This window comes from Lonchura striata, chromosome 3 (genome assembly GCF_046129695.1).
Source record: "Lonchura striata isolate bLonStr1 chromosome 3, bLonStr1.mat, whole genome shotgun sequence".
NCBI lineage: Eukaryota > Metazoa > Chordata > Aves > Passeriformes > Estrildidae > Lonchura > Lonchura striata.
This window is the reverse complement of record NC_134605.1, coordinates 100,827,799-100,841,998: the sequence shown is the minus strand read 5'-3', so window position 1 is coordinate 100,841,998 and position 14,200 is coordinate 100,827,799.

Here is a 14,200-nt window from a genome sequence, read left to right as displayed (position 1 = left end):
TATAGAGTGGGATGACTAAAATTTAAACATTCAACAACTAGAGAGATGAAGCTCAAATTTTCACAATTATTTCAGAGACTGTAGATGTGCTGTACTAAACTTTTAGAAAATATGCACAATATCTTTAATATCTGTTGTGACAATTACACTGGAGAGATGAAGTAAATTTAATTCTGAATAGATCACAAAGGCAACTTAAAATATTAATACACAGTGGACAAAAATTGTCATACTGACAGGAAAAAGGAGAGAATTTGTTTATTATAAACAGTGTACAAGGCATTCAGAATTGGAATTACATTTACAGATTCTTCTGAGGGTGAACATAGGAATACTGCTATACTGAGATACATACATGTATAAAGATGGGGAACAGATATCCACTATTTTTAGGTAAAAAATTATGACATCAGACATGCTTTGAATGAAATATGCAACTATTCTCGAGTAGAACATGAACTCTTAACAACAATAAATACATCATCATATTTGAGACACAATCTTTTTCATATACAATTTACAGCACATGGATCTTTAAACTTTCTTCATTTAAATGAATGCAGCAGTGAGCTTCAGATGCCTTCCCATAGTAATACAGAAGCATGAGGAGAACAAGGATGCAATTCACCCATGCTCTGCATGTTCTCCCACCCTGAATTCTTGGTACAATTTAGAATTCATATTTATTCAATAGTTTCCAGTTGAGGTTTCAGATCTATTCCAATCATTTACTTCTTTGAACCTGCACCTGCAATTTAGACTAAAACTTTAAGCCTGAAATTATTCATACCAAGCCAATAAAATTAGTCATATGCACACATTTTTTTTTTTTTCAATGAAAAGGCTCACACAAAAGAATATAAAATTGGAAGCAGGAAAACATTAGGAGATTACTTTTCTGCCTTCAGTAGAAATTACACTTTGAAATTACATCCAAAAGAACACAATATGTATAAATACTATTTAAAAATTATTAAATTTAAAGACATTATTCAAATAATTCATATTTTTTAAATTTCGGGAGCTGAATTTGAATTAATTTGCCTTCAGATAGACAGTAAATTTGAACTAAAACCAAATGAAGATCTAAAAATATGCCCTCAAATATTTAAGCTGTATCTTTAAAATATGTTACAGTTCATATCTAATTAAAAAAGGTAAGCATAAGACAAATTTATATACTATTAAGCATAGTGAATATAGACAAATTTTATAAGAAAAAATAAATAACCAGATTTATATTTAGAAAAACATTCAGAAGGGTAGTTAGATGAAAGGCAAATGATAGGTCTAATTTCAGCAATCTATTTAAACAAAGTTGAAAAGCTTCCTTTTATTCAGTGTCCTTATGTACTCTCGTTAGAAAGCAAGACATTGATCCCTGTAGACTTTAGAGTTAATTACATTCTGATAGCTCAGATGTTTCATCTAGATTTGTCCAGACAATTTCATGCTTCAGGACTGAGGGGAACAAAGTAGGAAGGACAAATATAGGAGAGCATAGATTTCTCAACACATTTTAAGTGTCTATAGTAAGATTTGGTTCAATATAAAACAACCAAATATAAATGTCTATATGCAATAATCTATATCTGTGCAAAGCACACCTGAGTCTACACTGGACTGGCAGATACAACTCAACACTCATGGAACGTAGGTGTCTTGCTGAAGGACATTTTAAATGGACTTTTATACTTTTGAATTGACACCTGAATTGCACTTTGAATCAAAAGTCATGTCCTAGAATGGATATTCAGCTGTTCTCCCTCAGAGATATGATTTAGTTTCTTAAAATAATCATTTAGTTGTGCTGGGTTTGGCTGGGGTAGAGTTAATTTTCTTCAGGTGCCGGCTATGATGCTGTGATTTGGATTTGTGCTGGACACAGGGCTGATACTTGTCATAATATAAATATGTCGGAAAAGCTATGGTAAAATATGGACTTAATAGTATCTGAAATAAAAAGGCTAGATGTATTATTGCATTACTTTCCCCCCCCCCCCCCTTCTTTTTAAAGAATAAAGTAGTCAAGGGAAATAAATGCATTTTAACTGTACAAAATTGTAAAATGCAGTATTTTAGAGAGCAGTTTGGCAAAAACACCAAGACATCCTCAAACCTGTCAAAAGTTGTCTTGGTTTGAAAAGACAGGTATCTACTAAGGCAGGAGCCTCTCCCTGAACTGGAAAAGGTAAACCCCCTCCCTCTGAATTGTTATAATTTTGAAATTAAGGGGGCTCTCAGGCAAAGATATGGGAGCAAGAATAACACTTCTTTATTAGGGAAGAATATAAAAATTTAAAAACAAAACAAAACAAAACAAAACAAACAACCCAAACAATGCAATAATACGAAACAACACTGACAGCGTCACAGCGTCAGGATATGACCTGACACCCAACAGGGTGCTGGTAGCAGGCCAGTTGAAATGCTTCAGTCCTCCTGGAGTGACAGATGTGGTTTTGGTGAAGCAGTGATCCTCTAGAAGGGTGTAGTTTTCCTCTGGACATACAGTTGTGATGTAGAAGGACCTGGTCTTCCTCTGGGAATCCAGTGGAGAAGAAATCTGTTCTTCTGGCAAACCAAAGGAAATCCCTGATTATATCCAGGTAGGAATGCTTAGCTCCTCCCTCTGGGCAGAGCTTATCACCAGGGGATGATGTAATTTTATCAGTCATGCAGTGAAACTCAGTGGCCCATTAACAGAAGATATTTCCTGGTGGGAGGACTTGTTGTGGAAGAAATAAAGAAAACTGCCCAATTAACAGAAGATAACTGCCCAATCAGATAGGAATAGAATGCACACACCCATTTCCAACCTAAGACAAAGGTGTTTTCAGAGATTTCTACTCTTCTAGAAAGTTAAATAACCCACAAAACTTTTTTCTTTTTTAATCATGGAAAGATTGTTTTCTGCACTGTATGGTTTAGAAACTTCATTGAAACAACCTGAGCAATAAAAAGTATGTTCCTAGTAATTACTTGCTGAAGAGATAAAGGCATTGAGTCTGCATTCAATTTACTTTCTATAAATCACATAATCTCTTAATTTTATGTGATTACTTGAGGTTCTTTACATTAAACAAGACAATTTTAAGGTTAATATTATATTGCCAATGAATTAATTTGGTTTAATACATTTCTGGAGTAATTTACCATGTTTTTATACTTTGTAATTTTCCCTCCCTCTGTATTTGACTTGATGGAAACGGGTTATACTCACAAAAAGTGCAAATATGTTATTGGTTTATTGTTTTTCTTATGAAAACAAGATTAGCTATCAATTAAATTGTAAGAAGTACACAAAGATGCTGTAAACCCTTCTTCTAAATAAATATTTATAAAAGCAATCCCGAAACCAATTTGTGTATACAAGGCCAGCTAAGTGAATGCCATGGACAGCATAAAATTTATTTTGTAATTCAATGGTACAAACATATATGTGAAATATACCTTTTTAAAGTGTGCAAAGGAAAATTTTATTTTGCAGATTTACTAATAGTATAAATGGTTTATAATTATACTTTCTATTATTGTAAACTCTTTAATACCATCAAGTTAAAAAAATACCATCTGTATTAGAATCACAAGACCTGTAAAGGTTTAGGAGAAGGAAGCATCCGAAAGATAAACTGCCACTTTGAAAAGAAAATTAATTCTATTATAACCAGCTGTTTAAGGTAAATAGTTCCCCACCTTTATGTCTTTATTAGATTTAACGAGATCACTAGCATAGACCAATCTTCTGACCTGCAGTTTCTCAGCCTCCAGGTAGAGAATATAATATTTTTTTCAGGAATTTGAGGAAAAAAGTTTTAAAAGCATTCCAAAATGTTAGTCCTTGCACTCTATAACAGATGTTTCTTTTGCTCTTTTTCATAATAAACACTCCCTTTTTTGTCCTGACTTGAAAAGAAATTCGAGTTCTGGACCTGTAGGATAATAGAAAAATGCAAAGAAACATGAGTCTCTTTAGAAATGAGATTGAGGAGCCTATTCCTTGACTGTGGCAAGTTCCTCACTGAAGTCTTTCCCTCACTTTGTGTTTAGAGTCTTCCTAAAACATTGTCATTCCTACCATTTAATATGATTCAATCAAGAGCTTAGAAAAGGATTGTTGCTTAGCTAGTACTGAAACAATGCATTAAAGATATTTTTCTATGATAATGAAAATTGTTTGAACTTTGCCTGACTGCCTTTTTTTCAAAATGTGTTTTCTTCACAGTTTGTAAATGCTCAAAATATACAGTCCTTTCTCTTTAATGAGGGCAACTTTCACAGCTGCAATAAAATTGACTCTCACTTAGTGGTTACCCAGTGAGTTTAGCGATTTCTAGACTTGTAGTACAACATCATTTCCTCAAATTTAAACCTATTTTTCTAAATTTATTTTTAATTCAATCAGTAACTTTCAAATTGTTTGAGTGTAGGGTATAAGTCATCTAGGGTGATGGAAGGTCTTTTTTTCATGTTTTCACATTGTCAGCTTGAAAGGCCTGGTTACAAAGAAACAAAACTAAACAGGACTAAAGGTAAACTATGAGAATAAAAAAGATGCTGGTTGTCAGAGGGACTGACTAAACACTGGCACCCTTATTATTCTTTTAGTAATAGAAAAAAGTTATAATATCAAGTGTTTCAGGATTGCAAGAGCTGTGTCTGATTAGCCAGGTGCAGGAATTTACCATTTGTGTGGTCAACATAGCCAGACAAAGTCTGTGACTCACCAAGCTGAGCATTCTTTGTACGAGGCTCACTGTCATCATACCCACAACTGATTTTGGCAATGTGGATCCTAAATCCTCAGAGCATTGGTATTTTCTAGCTCTCAGACTTCCTCTACCTTCCCTTATCTCGGTCCTGAATTGCAACGCTCCTGCATGGGAGTGAGAAGATTGTCCATATGCTGCTCTGTCTCCCTCCTCCATCAGAAATTTGTTGGCCTTTCAATTTTTCCAAAAGATGATTACAACAAACCTAGGTCAGAAAAACTGCTCCTAGAGTCAGAAAACAGAACAAATTTATACGTTTTCCCAAGCGAGATTTGTCCTCCTCACTTTCAAACTAATCTGATATGTGCTGACTTACCTTATACTCAGCCTGATTGTCATACATGTCCATGCCATGTGTAAATTCAGTTTCCCAGGAAGGCAGAGAGATCTTAAACATTCTTAGGAATGATATGATGTATCATGTATGATGTGATGATATATCACATATTGATATGTGCATCAGGTGATTGAAGAGTAGAAGCACAGAACAGATATTTTAGTAAGGTTTTTGGGACACCTTTCTGTTACAGAAAAATTTCCTCAATTTAAAAAAAAAAAGTAGACCAAGAGCCACTGAATAAAAAATTACCCTGTTCTTTAAATACTTTTTATAGATTACAATTATATCTTAATTTCCATCTTCTTTCCCTGGATGCATCTTATTAAATGAGTATACATTGTAAAAGTTAAATATAAAATTACCAAATTTAGTAACCCAAACTTTCACTAAAAATCTGTGCTGAGCTGAAGTTTCATAACTAGCTGAGCCATTTTAAGAATCCATGATGGCCAAAGAAGGTATGTTGCACTCTCTTCTTACATCCCATCTCACTTCTGTCTTCCTGTTTTTCTGTCCTTTTCTCTCTCTTTGCTGGAGTACTTTGCTGGGCATTCTTAGGGTTGTCTCAGATTATTAAACCCATAAGTTCCTCAAATCACAAAGAGGAAATATACATTAGTAAATGAAGCAAGGTAGGATTTGTGCAGCCAAGCTGGCATGGTTTGTCAGCTTCCACATTACTAAACAATTTTACTATCCAAAAAAAAGTGGTGTATCCAAATCACTTTTCTGAAATGGTCCCTGCCAAATTATCCTTACTAATTCTCAAATTAGACCTGGGAAATGTTTGAATAGTTCTAATTCACATTGCCCAAAACCATGCCAGGGATGTCTCTAACAAATTAACAGTATGGGCAGGCCAATTTATCATTCTGTTCAATTTACTGTTGCAGGTATATCCCATTTATTCCTAATTTGCCTGACTGCAGAGTTCAGTAGCTTGGCCAGTATGTAACAGAGAATAAAGTAAGCACCAATGTGCTGAATGAAGCTTAGTTTGGACAAACAGCAAAATGTTAAGTGATTCAGAGGACATCTGAATGATGTTCCTTTTCCAACATGTATTTTGGAAGTGTTTTCCATAAATCTGTTGCCCTAAGCTTTAACTACTACAATGCAAAATCTTAATGCATGGAGATAAATGTTGTGTTATAAAGCTATATGATATTACCTGATATGGCTATTTGCTGGGTCTTTATACTGTAGCTATATACTGCCTAAAAAGCTTTTCAAAATTCTTCTAATTCTGCAAACACAATTAGATATAATTTTTTTCATGGATATTTCTCAAAACCACATGGCTTCAAACACATCATGCAGAGCCTTGTGTCTGATTCTCTACTTCCGTCCAAATATAACCCAGAATTTTTGTCTGATCAGTCAAAATAAAGCAATGTTTGTTTGACCAGTTTTTGGATAAGACTGAAAGCTTGCCTCTAAAACCTATGAAGAAGCTGAAAGAATAATTTATTCTGGAATAATTATTTTAATGTTGCTGGAATAGTTCTTTATCATATAGCATATGTGTATAAACATTGTTATTACAGACCTGGAGAGAAGTTTATAATTTTAAATTATACAAATGACCAGAATATAATATTTTTATTAAAAAAAAATATTTCAACATAAAGAACACAATTTGCATAAAGTGCAGAAATTTATTGATTTATTGTAAGATGGCCATCACCTAAAGTAGTAGGCAATATCTTTTCTCTTCTGAAGTAAAATGTTATCACAAAATCATCACATTTCTAGACTTTTAATATAAAACTATGGATATATTAAACAAAAAAGAAACCCAACAAAAAAACCTAACAACAAAAAAGCCACAACAAATAGAAAACTGTTATGCCCTAAGCCCAGCATAATTACATTTATAATGAGGAAACATTTTCTAGAGGTTAAACTCAGCTCTTCAATTAAGTTCTACTGCATTTTGAATATTTTATTCTAATTGGACATGGTTTTTTGTCCAATTCTTTGATACTTTTTAAATGTGAAAAATACAAATATAAATTCATATATGCAGAAGTGGATAGTTTATAATCTGTAATTGCCACTTAATATACAGTTGAAAAGCTCAGAAAAATCAATTTTAGCTTTGGAAATACTGGAAGTTCATTTTCATTCATTATTCATCAAATGTAGGAAAATGACACAAGAAATCTTGAAGTATTTTATAGAAAAAACACTTGAAAGCAGCATGTTTGGACACAAAATGACAGCAGTACAGAAAAGCCAGAAATAAACATACAAACTGTTTATGAGAGTTTGTACGAAGTCTTGAAGCATTATTAAAGAATCACATAAATGGATTTCAAATAGACAGTGATTAAGAAAAATGGAAAAGTGATCCCTAAAGTTTAAATGGATGAGATTCATCTTCCTTAAAAGCCACCTGAAATTGAACTGGTGTGTTCTGCTCTTTGCCTAGATTCCCTCACGATAGTGGCAGTAAATGGTGGCTTTCAAATGACAGTTTAACAATTTCTTCTGCTGTGAAAATCTGTCAGTGAGTTTTGAGATGAAGCACCTTAAGGAGATGCTGACTTCCCTCTACTGAGTATAGAGGAAGCCTCAACTGTTATGTGACATTATAAATGATATATTTTTATCAGTAGGGTTAGGATTGTTCTACTAAACTTTACAATATAAATTGTCATATCTCAGCTAGTCATCCTAGTTTTATTACTCATGAAGATAGAGAAACACTTCTGGAGTTCTTTCAACTAATCTATCTTAATAGTTTTCCTTAGATTTTAAATAATCAAGTGTTTATGTAATAAATAGTAAACACTATTAGAAATGCTTCTTTGTCTTCATTGTCCATGAAAAAAAAAAAAAGGCAAGTTAATACAGGTATGGCAAGTTCAATACAGGTATTCACACTTTAAATCTCTGAATTTTTCCTGGTGAGTTCCTCTAAAAGTTCTCCAACAGAAGTAATTTCATTTTGATGGGGTATACTGGAAATTTGATATGCATAAAACAAGAAAAAAAAAATCTAGATACCCACAGAGGACATGTCTGTATTTATCCAATTCAACTTCTTTGTGATGCAAAAAGAAAATTCTCTGGGATTTGGATCTGGCAGTAGAAAAACAGACATCAGATCATGTCAGGATAAAGACTTCAAGATGCCATTGTTTATTATAGCTGAAGTTATAACAATATCTGTGTAGTGCCTGTCTACATCCTATGTAGGAAGGTAGCAAATATATTTCTTAAATATGTGTAGTCAGGGTTAGGTAGTCAGAAGTAAGAACATGAAATTCTTCAGAACCAGAAGACATATAACTCTAGAATATGCAACATAAAAGAGATACTTTTCTGAGTGGGCTTCTACAAGAAGAATGCTTCATTAGCTTTGTGTTTCATTTAGAGGTCTGAAACCATATGCCTGCATGTGAAATTCAGATGGCTAAATTTGTTATCATCCTAGCCATCTTCATCATTCACTCACAGATGTTATTTCTCAACAATAAATCAAACAGATTTCTGAGTTATTTGTGCAACAGGTCCTGCATCATTTAAGTTTTCAGTTTCCAAAATATAAAATAGAGTTATTTCAACTCAATATGTTAAGTTAAACTTATTTATTCTTGCCTTGCTGATTTACAAACTTTCTTGCAATATATCAGGCATTCTGCTCAGTGGCAGAATCCATCAGGACAATGTGGGAGACTGTCTGATGGTTGTAGCTACTTCAGCCATCTGATTTTAATCCTCCATCATATGTCTGCTGGAGTCTTTAGTGAGATAAAGCACAGCCAAGGATCAGACAGACTATTAGTGAAATAGATCTTAATTAAGAGTATTGACTTATTGTGAATTTAGGCCTATAGCTTTTTCTTCTATTCTGCCTTGAAAATCCAAGGACAAAACATTTCTCAGGGGGAATGTTAGCTGACTTAGGTAAAACAAAACACAATTACTATTTTTATTTAACTTCCACACAATGTTATTACTGGTTTCTATCCAGCACCTCCTCTTAAACTACACTAAGTTACAAGATGAATTACAAGATCTTAAGTGACTTTCCTGAACAACTTTTCTATAGTTAAGAAATCTCTTCTATAAGCTAAACATATTTAATGTTTGTATTAAAATTAGTGAAATTGAAGCTCCACAGAATGTCAAGTTCACTGTTCCATACACTGTCCTGCTATAATAAGTTTCTAATTTATATATCAAAGTCAGGATGAGAAAAAAACTAAAAGTAATGAGAACTGGCAAGAAAACTCACTTCTTTCCAAGTTCATACTACAAAGCCTGTCTTACAGATTACTGAATTAAATAAATTTAATATTATATAATTAAATATCCATTTAACATCTTTATAACTTTATGATAGCTGAGGAAAAGAATGTAAAGACTATAAATAATTTCTTCTCTGTCAAACCCACAAATACTTAATTCCTAAAAAAACCTCTATTCTTATTTTTAGAGAGGCATTATTTCTGTAAAATGTCTTCTGCAGAAAATGTATACAAAATGTATTTTGCGAGAAACTTTTGGAATAGAAAAAAAATATCTGATTGGATGTTATGGGATTATGCATATACCTAATACAACATAACATATAATATAGAAAAACAGCCCATTGATAGCTTTTATGTATAATAAACACTGTCACATGAAGAAAAATAAGGAAGTCTTTACATAGAATAAAATATTACATGCTGTTATTCAGTTTGTCACAGAGAATTGAAATTTAATTAGGAAAAATATTGTCAAGGACTATGATATTTATTTGTTAAAGATTACTAAAACCAGGGAAGAGTTGTATAAGATGAATCAATAACAGCCTGTTGCATTCATAGTATTAGAATTATTATTTCCAATACCCATTATTGAATGTGCATGGTTTCTAATTCTAATGAATTTGCAGTTCACTGAGGAAATGTGAGCATATGTAGATAAGAAAATGTTACAATTTTATTTTAACAATAAAGGGGCTCTTTAAAATTTGATATATAGCTGAAACAGGTCAGTATGGAAATTTTTACATGACTTTTAAAATTTGAAATATAACATTATGATTTTTCTCCATAATATAGCTAACCTTGCCTGTTGTGTAGAACTACTTTGGCAAAAATTCATATTTGCTATTGGACAGTTTCATAAGCACATTTTGACAGCCATATTGTAGTCACAGATGAATACAATTTGCTTGCTTTTAATTTGAGCAATATGTAATTTATCTTTATGTGTCCTGTCCTGAAGAGTTATCAGTTCTTTTATCTATACCACAATAGTTCTGCTTTATTAACTTGCCCTTTATCATATTTATCCTCTAAGGCAATTGTCTCTAATCAGCCATGTGAACACACACATGAAGGTAGCTGTATGGATGACTAAGGACACAAAGCATACCCATCACATAACTAGAGCCAAAGGCAAGAATTTCAGAGAGCAAAGGGAAAATTTTAACACCTTCTGCTTTTCCTACTGCACTATGGGATTAGTCTCCTTTCACCAGAGAGGGGACCAGGAAGCCCACCTATTAGTCTTTGCACAGCTCCATTAGTGGCATAATGCACTGAAAAACCCAGTTTTGATGGTCATTTAGTGAGCAACATGGGGCTCAAAATCCATATACTGGTGTCTTCCACAAACAAGTGTTCACAAACAAGCAAAATAGCCAATTCTATGTATTTTGTTTCCTATAAAAGGTGAAATACAATTTGAAGGAAATTTAGCAAGAGCAGAAATTGACTCAGAACAAGAGACAGATGATTTGTGTAGGCACAAATATTTGTCAGATATGTTCCATATATAGAGAGAGCTGAATTCCTTCTGATAGACTCAGGTAGTACAGGAGAAATGCTATAAATGGGAGATGAGGGAATTTCTGCCTAAGACATACTTTCAAGCCATGTTCAATTACCCTTGCACATGTAGCTACAAGATGCAGGAAACGTCATTCCATTCCATTCCATTACATCATTTATCATATCTATAGTTCATAGTGTTGATTTCCAGAGATCCAGATGCTCACTTAAAGTTCTGTGGAGTAAGCCAAAAGCATCCAGACTTGTTTTTTGGAAGGAGCCCTAACAGTAGGAAAATTATCCTTCTCAATGAGCCAGAACAAACCCAACTCATCAAACATAATTTTGATAATGAACATCACCATTTTACATTCAAATACTCCCAAAATGGTGGCAATTTATTAATGTCACATTAAAGGGCTCAATTCATTATTGCATTTCAGTAAAGAGGCTGTTAATGAGTGATGCATGCACATGGACAAGCTTCTAATTAGAGTTTCTCTGTGTGTTGAAAGCTTGATGCTGGGGATACTGAGTGACTGCCAGCAGACTATTGACTTTTTTCCCTCTTTGCTGAACATGCCTATTTATACAGCTTATTGCTAATGAGATGCTAATTGAGTCTGCCATATCTAAATAAAAAAAAAAAACCCTTGAGTTTATTGCTGAATCCTCTAAATGGAGCTCCATTTCAGAATATTCTCCTGATCCATTTTCCTCTGTGCTCTTTGTGCTTGATTGAAAAATAATTTTGAACAGTAGGAACAGGATGTCAATTAAAATACCCCAAAACAAACACCACCACATTATTTCTTATAGTAGTTTAGAAGAGAACCTAGTAAATTTACGCCTGGGTATTTACATTTAGTTTTACTTAAAACAATGCCAAAATGTACTCAAGTATATGGTGAATACTGTGCAAAAATTTAAAATTGCAAGTTTCAATGCCCTGGAGATATTCCAATCAAATCCTTTTGCATGGAATGCAAGCAGCCTAAATGATCGTCACAGAAACAAGAAAGCACATTAAGAAAAGTAGAATGAAGGCAAGGATTACGCAGTTAAATCACTTGGTTAGCTAGTTAAGGTTTAAACAGAAATGAAAACAAATCTAATGTGAAGATAAAGCCCTGCTTTTAAGACCTTCAGCTTATTAGTCATCTGGCACTAAATTCAGTTGACTGCATTCTACAGTCTTTTTCTATATGAGGTTTTATACTTTTAGGATAAATTTTGGAGACATTTTTAGTACTGTTTTTGGAAAACAAAATCTCTAAAAATGTTTGATGTTTTTCAGGTATGAGTAGCTGAAAAATTATTGATTAATGTCTTTGGGATAAAATACTTTCTAGGCATACCAACTATAACAAGACTGCAAAACTCTCCATTGCATCGTTCATCATCATTCTTTTGTAGTGGCAGCAGTTCTGTGATTTATCTTGTGATTTTGTTTGAATGCTGCTCCATGGTTTGTGAATTCTCTTAGGCTGTGTGTGTAAAGGCTAATCACAAAGACTTGGCAAGGAGCAGATGACAATATGAGGTGAAAAGACTATAGTGACCTAATAAGAATTGCACCTCCAAAATAAGCTGGATAAGCTCCTCCATAAACAAACATCAGAAGAGAATAATCAGATAACTGTCCCTGCTGTGAAAGACACTTAGATGCAACAAAAAGAGACTGGAAAGCCATCAAATCTAGAGGGATGTTGCCTAAAGAGTTGTAGGACTTATCTTGGAGTCCAGTGGAAAGAGAACATGCAGGTTGTATAAAACTTCTGACCTGTCTTAAGGGAACTGGTAGAACGTGAAATGTTTGGGAAAAGGACCAAAAAAGGAAAATACATTGGTCGGTATACTCATCTGGAAAGCTCTGCACCTGTTCACTGCAGTCTGTATTTTATACTTTTATTTAATCCTTTTTCTGTCTTGGAGTTGACTGCATTTCCTATCTGAGGCATATGTATATGCTAGAGAACTCACAGCCAAATAAGCTGAGTCCTAGTGATGCCTTAAACAGCTGGAACAGAGGCTAGACAGAGTTAAGGGGAATAAAAGGATATTTATTGACTGGCCTTCAAAGGTCACACCCTGACAGTACCAGAGCCATGGTGTTGGCTCTGCCCAGTTAGAAGTGAAAGAGGGCTTGGTCACAAGATTGCACATTTCTATAAGTTTTGGTCCATTAGCATATTAGACCTCAATGTCCAATTAGAGCCCCAGCCCATGAAGTCCCATCCTTGTTTTTTTTCCTCTTCAGTCTACGTTGTTAATACTCTTGGGCCTGAGATCCAGATCAGCTGTCCTTGGGTCCCCAGCTAGAGAAACAATTGTAGAGTAGGAATCTACCTGCTCTATGGAGAGAGCTTACTATCCCTGTATATGAAAACCACACCTTACTATCACACCTTACTATCCCTTTATATGAAAACCACACCTTACTGTCCCCTTACATGAAACCCAGACATGCATACCAAAGCAGCACAAAATCAAAAAAAAAGAAGAAAACCAGAAAGCTAAACCCCAAGATATCACTAAGGAAGAGTTCTATTTAAGCTCCTGAAGTGGAAAGCTGATGCATGAGGGCTCAGCTCTGGATGAGAGTAACTAGGGGAGACTGGGGTCTGGGAGCCAGCAACTGGCTTGACCATATAAGCCTCACTATAGGAAACAGTCTATGTGTGCCTGTATATGTATATATGTGTGTGTGTTTGTGTATGTGTACATGGTAGTGTATTCCACTCACAAGTTTAACCCTGCTCTGCAGGAGGGAAGGAACAGGATCAAGCCATTGGTGTTCCCTGTGTTTGGTGTGTGTCACAGCACAGGAGTGGCTCTTGTGCTATTTCTAGTGTGTGTGCCTGTGGAGAGAATGTGCTCACCCTCAGTGCTGGCTGGAGCCGAGAGCATGAAAATTCAGTGGCCCCAAAAATATAGGCTGTGACAGGAGAAAAGAGCCTGGGCTCAAATTTATCAGTTTCAAAATATTTTACTAGAAATCTCAGTCTCTGAGCCAGATAAGCTAGAGAGCCCTCATCACTGGAGATGTTTAGATTAGAGAAAAATCTGTCAAGAATGGTATAGATGCAATTGATCTTACTTGGGGCAGAATGGACAAGCTAAATGAGGTCACTTCCAGCCTTATGATCTCATTAATCTCCATCATTTGGACCATTATTCACACTCTTGGAAATAAAAACAGCCATTGACAGAGCTGGACTTGTTCTGTCTGAAAACAAGGAGGCTAAAGGGTGAGCTTGTGTCCTGGAGAAGACTTAAAAGGTGAGCTGCAGTTACCTGAAAAGCATCTACAG